This window comes from Geospiza fortis, unplaced genomic scaffold (genome assembly GCF_000277835.1).
Source record: "Geospiza fortis unplaced genomic scaffold, GeoFor_1.0 scaffold25, whole genome shotgun sequence".
NCBI classification, from domain to species: domain Eukaryota; kingdom Metazoa; phylum Chordata; class Aves; order Passeriformes; family Thraupidae; genus Geospiza; species Geospiza fortis.
In genome coordinates this window covers 220,174-228,023 of record NW_005054423.1, presented here as the reverse complement: position 1 = coordinate 228,023, position 7,850 = coordinate 220,174, and the positions used below count along the sequence as shown (strand labels likewise).

The 7,850-nt window shown below is 40.4% G+C and overlaps 1 protein-coding gene across 2 annotated transcripts in view; it reads right to left on the bottom strand.

Moving 5' to 3' along the window:
* The window catches only part of PAG1 (phosphoprotein membrane anchor with glycosphingolipid microdomains 1), a 100,659-nt gene that overhangs the window by 55,400 nt on the left and 37,409 nt on the right, over nucleotides 1-7,850 (bottom strand). The window lies entirely within an intron of this gene.

The window sequence follows — 7,850 nt, the reverse complement described above, 5'->3', positions numbered from 1 at the left end:
TACAGTATTTTCACAGGCAATTAGTATTAATTGGTGACTTGCTGGCAATGTCCCAGGGGCCTATGTCACCCTTTTAGCCAGTCCTACCAGATCAGCCTTGAGATGATCATCAGGGCTAGGCAGCCATCCTGCTGCCCCACCTCTCAAGGCTCTTTCTTGCTCTTGCATTTTCGGGGACTTTGGCAAGGGTTATCTTGAGTAATGAATAATCAAAGACACACCTCTTCCAAATTAATACATGCGAGTTTGTAACATGAGACAGCAAAGTAAGAGGGTGACTTCTAGAGGGAATTTATAAGCACTTTTAAAAAATATGTTCTTTCAAAGCATTTCAGTGAACTCCAAAATAATTTTCAGGAGAACTGAGCAGCAGCCCTCAGTTCAGTGTCTGGATAGAAACAGACCTGTAAAACTGCATCTTGCACTCAAAATTAAGCTGATACAGGACAACTGTGAATGAGCAATCATCTCTTCTAATTTTATTCTTTATTAACAATTCTGAAGGATTTCCTTTTATCTATTAATAAGATAAAATTTGTCTTAAGCATCTTGTCAAATGGAGTTAAACATCTTGTCAAATGGACTTAAGCAGGTTCAAGAGTGCTTTATTTCAGCAGAGCCCCACAATTCCATGGCAATTAAAAAAATCAGATGTTCTTTGACTGAACATTGTAAACATCTAGAACAAATTTCAGAGTAGCTTCCAGGGGCATTTTCTCAGTATGAATCTCTTTTTCCAAAATGACATAAGTAATGTCAAAACTTTAAAAACTGGTGCTGAGGTGGTTATTCAGAGTCAAAAGAATGTCTGAAAAGAGAACTGTGCAGGGGTCAGCCTACAAGCACCACTCAAGTTCTAGTAAAGGATGCAACATCTAATGGTAAAATACATTAGGAAATGCTTGTGGCCAGAGGCAAGCAGAACTGCTTCTACTAAAACAGGTCAGGTATAATCAAGAGTAACAGGCCAGCTTTATTCCTTCTCCTTTTTCTGCTTCTCCTTTTTCTGCTTCTCCTAAGTTTCCAGTCCACATAAATCAGTGGTCCTCAGTGTTACTCTTCTCATATCACTTTCGTCTTTTACTGCACAATACTTAGAAACCACAACATAATGTAAATTGGCACCTAAAAATGGTGTATTTTGCATTGGAGGTAGTTAAGAACACTGAACATGGTTATTTCTCTTGGAAATCTTGAGTCTGGAGTGGAGGAGCCTGCCTGTGCCATCTCACTTCATCTCTAACAAGTTGTACCTTTAGATTTCATGTACTTAGTCTATATAAACTCCAAAGTGAAAGCCAAAACTCAATCTCTACACAGGTCAACAGATGTAGAGAGATTTAGCACTTACATGCAAGTTGTTTATATGACATGGTTTATGGAGTTTTTCTTTGGAGATACTTCTCCTTCTGAACCCTTGTGATCCTACTTGATTTTCATTTTTTTAAACACCTTACTTTTTTCCCACATCTATGGTAAGTAAAGATCCAGATATTATTTGTCAGGGCCCCATGAAAAAATGAATACTTTCAGACTATTCTCACAAGTATATTAGAAGTACAGAAGACCACCTCAGTTTCACTGGTGTAACTTCCCAGCAATTCCATTAACTTGCAGTATCTTTGGATGTACACCATCAATCTGAGATAGCCCTCACCTCTATCTCACACTTTTTTTAGCTCTCAAGGTGTATAAAACCACAAGGATATTACTCAGGGCAGCCTAGGTGGTCATTCAATGGATGGATGGATTAAGGAACCACAGAATAAAAGTTTCAGAGAAGAACTTCTCCATAAAATCATGCAAAGGATGGAGAACTGCACACATCCTCTGGCAGGGACAGGAAGGTGCCATATGTGTCTTTGGAGATGTAGAAAAACTATGAGATTTCTTACTATGATGCTCTTCTAAAAAATCTGGTTTGCTTACAGGATTTTAAAACACACACATGTTCAGACTGACACTTTACATCTACAACTAAGAGAAAGAGGGACTCATTCAGTTTTCTGAAAACACAAGGCCAAGAGATTCTTTCTTCAAAGACGCGCACCAAGACTTAGCCACTGCCACTCTAATTCCCTGATAGCAAATTCAATCTTTACAAATACAAAGCAAACATCTTTAAACAAATTATGAACATCTCTGGCCATACAGATAAGACTAACACTTGTAAATTACTTCTCTAAATAGGTGTTATATCAAATCTCCAATGAGTGCAGATAGATGTGTTCAGCCTGCATTAGGTGATAATGAAGCCTGAACCCAAGAGATCTTAGTTAAATTTGGATTAGCTGTTGATGAAAACCAACTTGATAACACTGCTTATTCTAGACTTGCCTCAATTACAGTTTTTCCAGTCAAACTTGTCACTGCTATTCCTTCTTTCCAAGAGCATTACTTTTGTGGCAGTTTTATTTGTAGTGTTACGTGACATTGGTACCTGCACCTCATCAGGTCCTTCTACTTGCCTGAGACAAATGCTGGATCATACCAGGTCCTCTCCACCTATGGGAGACCAAACACAAAATTACACTTACTCAAGCATCACCTCTGCCTCTGGCTGGGAGCCTGGCAGAGCTGGGAACTGCAAATCTCCTACACATGCTGAAGACAAATAAACACCAGGCTGCCCCCACTGCTAAAAGATCTGTATTTCATTTTGAGCTATTGATCAAACTGAAGTATTTTACTTGGGCACAGATCATTTGGGTCTACACTCTGTTCTCTGCTAAAAGCTCTTTAACTCTTGACTAACTCAGGTCATGTGGATTTTTAGTTTGGCATAACGTGCATATGGCCAAAGCCCCTTCTCAGAGCTGTCAAGTCAAAGCCTCACAAAGATCTGACATCTACCAATATAATAATAAATCTAATCTTCTGTAGTAAAAGGATGAAAATAATTTTCATAAATAATTTTTCTTATGGAATCTGGTTTTCAACATTACAATACTTATGAACCACAACACATCCAGTGAAATATTTAAGAATAACTGATGTAAACTACAAATTTATTTCTCACCTGTCTGATAAGCACTGATTGTGGAACTGAAACTTTCACCTCATCTGAGGTGAAAGAATTTGAGCGTGGCTCTTTGGTTTCCATTTGTAGTAGCCAGAATTTCCAACTGTTTTTTCACCCACGTACTTGATAGATTTGGGCTTGTTTCCTTCAGACAAGACCAAATGTATTCAATCCGTTACAGTCAGGACTAAATACTTACATGTGGCTTCCTAATGTTACACATTAGGACATAGATGGCTACAAATGTCCTTCCTTCAACTTCAGCTGTCTTTTATTCTCCCCTGCAGCTTGCTCATTTTTGTTAAAAATGAAGAAAGGAATCAAATTACTAAGCTTCCATTTTCCACTCTTCCTAATTTTCAAATTTATGCCATTTCTAAGGATCAATTATTCTATGAAAAGACTTTTTTACACTATTTAACAGAACCAAAATCTTGAAGGAACAGAGATTTTTTTGTTTGTTTGTTTAATCCTCTCCTGCATCCACCCACTTTTCCTATTTTCCATTCCTTAATTAATTTCAGGTCAAAGATCTTTCTGACTCAAGATATCCAAATGTTTTCAGATTTGGCTAAAAAATTGTGCAAATCCATTATCCTATATCATCATATCCAACACGGAGAAACTCTCATTAATTATTTGAATATATGGACAAGATCTGATTATCAGAATCAAATTGCTAACTCAAATGCACAAGGGAATATAATTATTTTTAAAAATGTAAAATATGATTAGAGTATGCTCAAAATAATCGATGAGATGGTAAGATCCTAGTGGGCAGAGCTTCTGGAAATGGAAGTGACACCACTCTAATCAGGAAAACAGCCACGAGAGGATATTTATCTATTTATGAGGGTTTAACTTTGAGATTACAAGTGCAAGAGAGAAAAAATGTCATCCTCCTGTCATTTGTTGACAGGCTGTGATAGAGAGAAGCTTTGTCAGTACTTCATCACCATCCATGACTGCTCTGCATCTCACCTCCAATGGCTGCCTTGCATTTCTGAGTCCTGATCCCTTCAGACCTGTTTGAATTATCCCTGTTTTTCTGCCATGAACGCTGGCATCTTACTCAGCAAAAGCATATCACATAAAACTGTTTGTGCTCAGGAAATTGCATTATATGAAAAGTAATTATTAAGATGTGATTTTCTCTCTGCCAGCATTTGCACAAACTGTACAAGTCCTCTTACTACAGCCACTGCCACACAGAAACTGTGGAATCACATTTAAGTATTACATCAGTGACAAAAGTGTCCACAGCAATTATTTATTCATAAAACAAGGAACATAAAAACAAAAGAAAACACCTCAAAACCACAAAAACAAACAAACAAAAAAAATCCCCCCACTCTTAGAAACCTTTATTTAACTACAGTGAATTGAGATAGTGTAAATACTCGAAGTTTAACTTCAGGAAAAGCAGGATGGGATGTAGACTGTCAGCTAACCGTTCTTGTTCTCTTTGATTATCACTCTATCTTTCAGAGTGAAAACTGGTTTACAAATCAGGAAAAACAAGATGGACAACCTTAGACCCAATCCAAACAAAAAGCTGGTTAATTACATCAAATATTTCTTAATGCAACTAAAGCTCTTTGTGCTGTCCTCCCAAGTGCCCACAGGATAGAACAGTGAGCTGGCTGCCCCTGCACCTGCTTCATGTGACACTAGACTGAAATCTATCAATGTTGCCCAAAGTTTCACCTATGTTTCTGATATAAAAGAAAAAAAATATCCTAAAGGACCTGCTGACCCCTCAGATTCAAACAGCTTTTGAAGCTGAACAACAGATCAGTAAGAGATGGTGTTTCCACCTTCTTTCTGCTGTTGTTGTTTTGCCTGCCCTCTACACCACCTGTGAGAGATCAGACCTGGTTTTGTATCTCATATTGTCCTTCAATACTTTGTTCTTCCTTGGAGACACCTGTCATGGATGCATTGACACATGCCTGAAAGCCTCACCCAAGCTTGGTTCACAAGATTGAACTGAAAGAATTTATAGACTAATTAAAAAAGAATTTAAAAGAGCAAATCTTTCAAGTGTCTGATATAGCGAGTCTTACGCAAGGGTGCTGAGAAACTGAGCCCTGCCCTGACTTTAAAGTTTACTTTAAACAATCACTGCTGGGAGTGGAGTGGCCCAGTAAGTCAGAGGTGTCTGTCCACCAGGGGAGTTCCATAAAAGCTCTCAAAGTATCTGCTAATAAAGGCTTTGCCCTGGTGACACAGCAAGGCTGTGACAGAAGCTGATTGGCTTTGGTTTTTTTAAATACCTAATATCAACATAATGAAAGCTATCTTGGGCATGGGGAATACATTCCAGCTAGCAGGCAGAGGCCCAGCCTTTGGCATGTCCCTACTCCACCAGCCTTTGGCACACAAAAGCCACCTGCAAGGGAGACTTGACCCCAGAACATCCAGGCTCTACAGGAGCATGGCTCAGTAAACCTGGAGCTGCCACAAGGAAGGAGCTGAGGCAGAGCACCACTGGGCAGCCTTCCCCTCCATTTCAGCAGGGGAGTTTTGCAGATAGCTGTCTTTTGGGTGCCAGCACCCACCACCCTCCTCCTGGGCACCTCCTGGGAGGTGACCTGTGCAGTGGACTGGCGGATGGAGAGTGCAGAGCATCGCTGCTCTGACCAGTGCCCCAACAAGGAGGACTCCCTAGAACATTTGTATGTCTCTCTCTCATTTGAAAATGACCTTTAAAATCACTCTGCCAGCAAGAACTGAATATGATGTTTAAAGGAAACCTTCAGTAACTTGTGGATGATAAGAATTATTTTTTTTAAACTCTTTGAATGTGACTTCTTCATTTACATGAGTGGCTGAGACAGCCAGAGTGTTAGTGTGCATATTCAGCTCCACCTCCAGACTCCACACTGGACCAAATGCACCAGAGAAGACAGTAAACAGAATTTCCTATGCCAACTCATTGAACTGGGAGAGATGCTAGCATAAAACTCTAAATCCCAGAAATGGGATTTGCTTAATCAAGCAAGCTTTGCCAGAAGATGTAATCGCACACCACAGAAGATTACATTAGCCTTTTAGAAAAAAACCCACACTTAACCAACTCCTGAAATTCTGCTTTGATATTTGCATGAAATCCATGCAAATTGTATGGGCTTCAGCATGTGTTTTCTCCCACACCAAAGCAGCCAGATGGACAGCCCAGGATGTGAGAAAAATATTTTCTGCTAAGCCTGAGGGGAGATGATGAACAAGAAAAGAAGCCCCCACGTGCTTCTCCCCAAGTCCAGTGCATACATCCCACCCCTCCATACTGTGAGCCTTCTTTTCACAGAGATCCCTTCCTTTGGCCATGGAGAAAGCAGTGGCCTAGCAGCCAGGGCAGTGCTCCTGCCAGCACCTCAGCCACAGCCAGGAACTGCACCTGGGGTGCAGGAAGGAGACTGGGGGTCCCCACCTCCACCCTGCCATCAAGCAAGGCCCTGGGAAGAGGGGTCACCCTGCGGCATAGCCATCAGTTATTGCAACACAAAAGGTGGCTTTGTATCAGCTGCTTTGAAGGAGCACGAGCTTGCTTCCTTCCTAGCAGTTATTAATGGATTTCATTACAGTTTTCCTCCTTTTTCACGTACATTCCTCGCTCCATGAAGAAAGCATGGGAGCAGCTGCAGCCAGCTGTGAGCTTCCCCATGGGACCCTGAGTGCTGCCTCTGAGACACCAGTGACAGTCCCAGGGGGATGGAGAGCATCTTAACTGCAGACAAGATTGCTTGCTGCTGCCGTGGGAATCCGGGCAGAAAAGCGCTGCTCACATTCCAGGCAGGGACAACATGAGGGTGGCTCACACACTGCAACAAGGAGAAGCACTTCATTTGAATTCAGTGGGGCAGAAGAAACAAATTCATCATGCAGAATGTTTAGGAAAGTCTCACCCCCTCTGAAGTGTTTCAGGAATAATGTTCAGCAAATGGTAATTGTACCCTCTCCACCTTTGCTTTTAATAACTGAGGAAGCGAAAAACAAAACATTCATTCCCTTTTTCCATCATTTTTAAAATCCAATTTTTGGGTGGCTGTTAGCATCCTCTCTGCATTACCAGTTACCAGAATTCACCATGAGTAAAAGCCTGAATATCTTTGCTTGGGCAAATCTCCTAGGAACATCAGCCTGGAAAGCAGGCCCTGGGAAACAAATCAGTTCTTCCTGACATGGGAAGCATCTCAGCCAATAATCCCAACTAATGTGGATCTCTCCACAGGTTTACTTTACACAAAGAAAGTACACTCCAATAAGGGTATTTCACATGTGCATGTCTGCTATTTCAGATGTCCAGCCACTTCAAAACTAAAACTCAGTTATTAAGAATGTGAAATACCAGACATTCAGATATTCTCCAAGTGATCCTATTAGGACAGAGATATAAGTGGGCTGGCAGATACACTTTCAAAAATTACAAGTCTTGTACACACAGAGAAATCTCCTTGCCTCCCTCCATCAAGCAGTTTTACTGTTTGGTTAGTTGGTTTTTCAACTTCAGTCTTCCATTAATTCCAAATCCTGATAAAATAAAACTTTTGCTGCTTGATTGTAAGTTCATAAAACACAAGAAGAGCTTAATGCAAAAACGTGAATAAGTTAAGCAGTTTACATAAAATTTACATATTTGCTCATTTAAACAGGGGGCACTCTTTGCAGTAATTTGATGTTGTCAAGCAAGCACGGGAGGCATCAAATGCTTTGACTTTTATGTTGCTCCTTACTGATATAATAATAATTGCCAAGACAGCCTTTACAAAAAAAGAAAAACACAACAAAAAAAACCCCAAAAACCACTCCCTATGCTGTTTGGGGA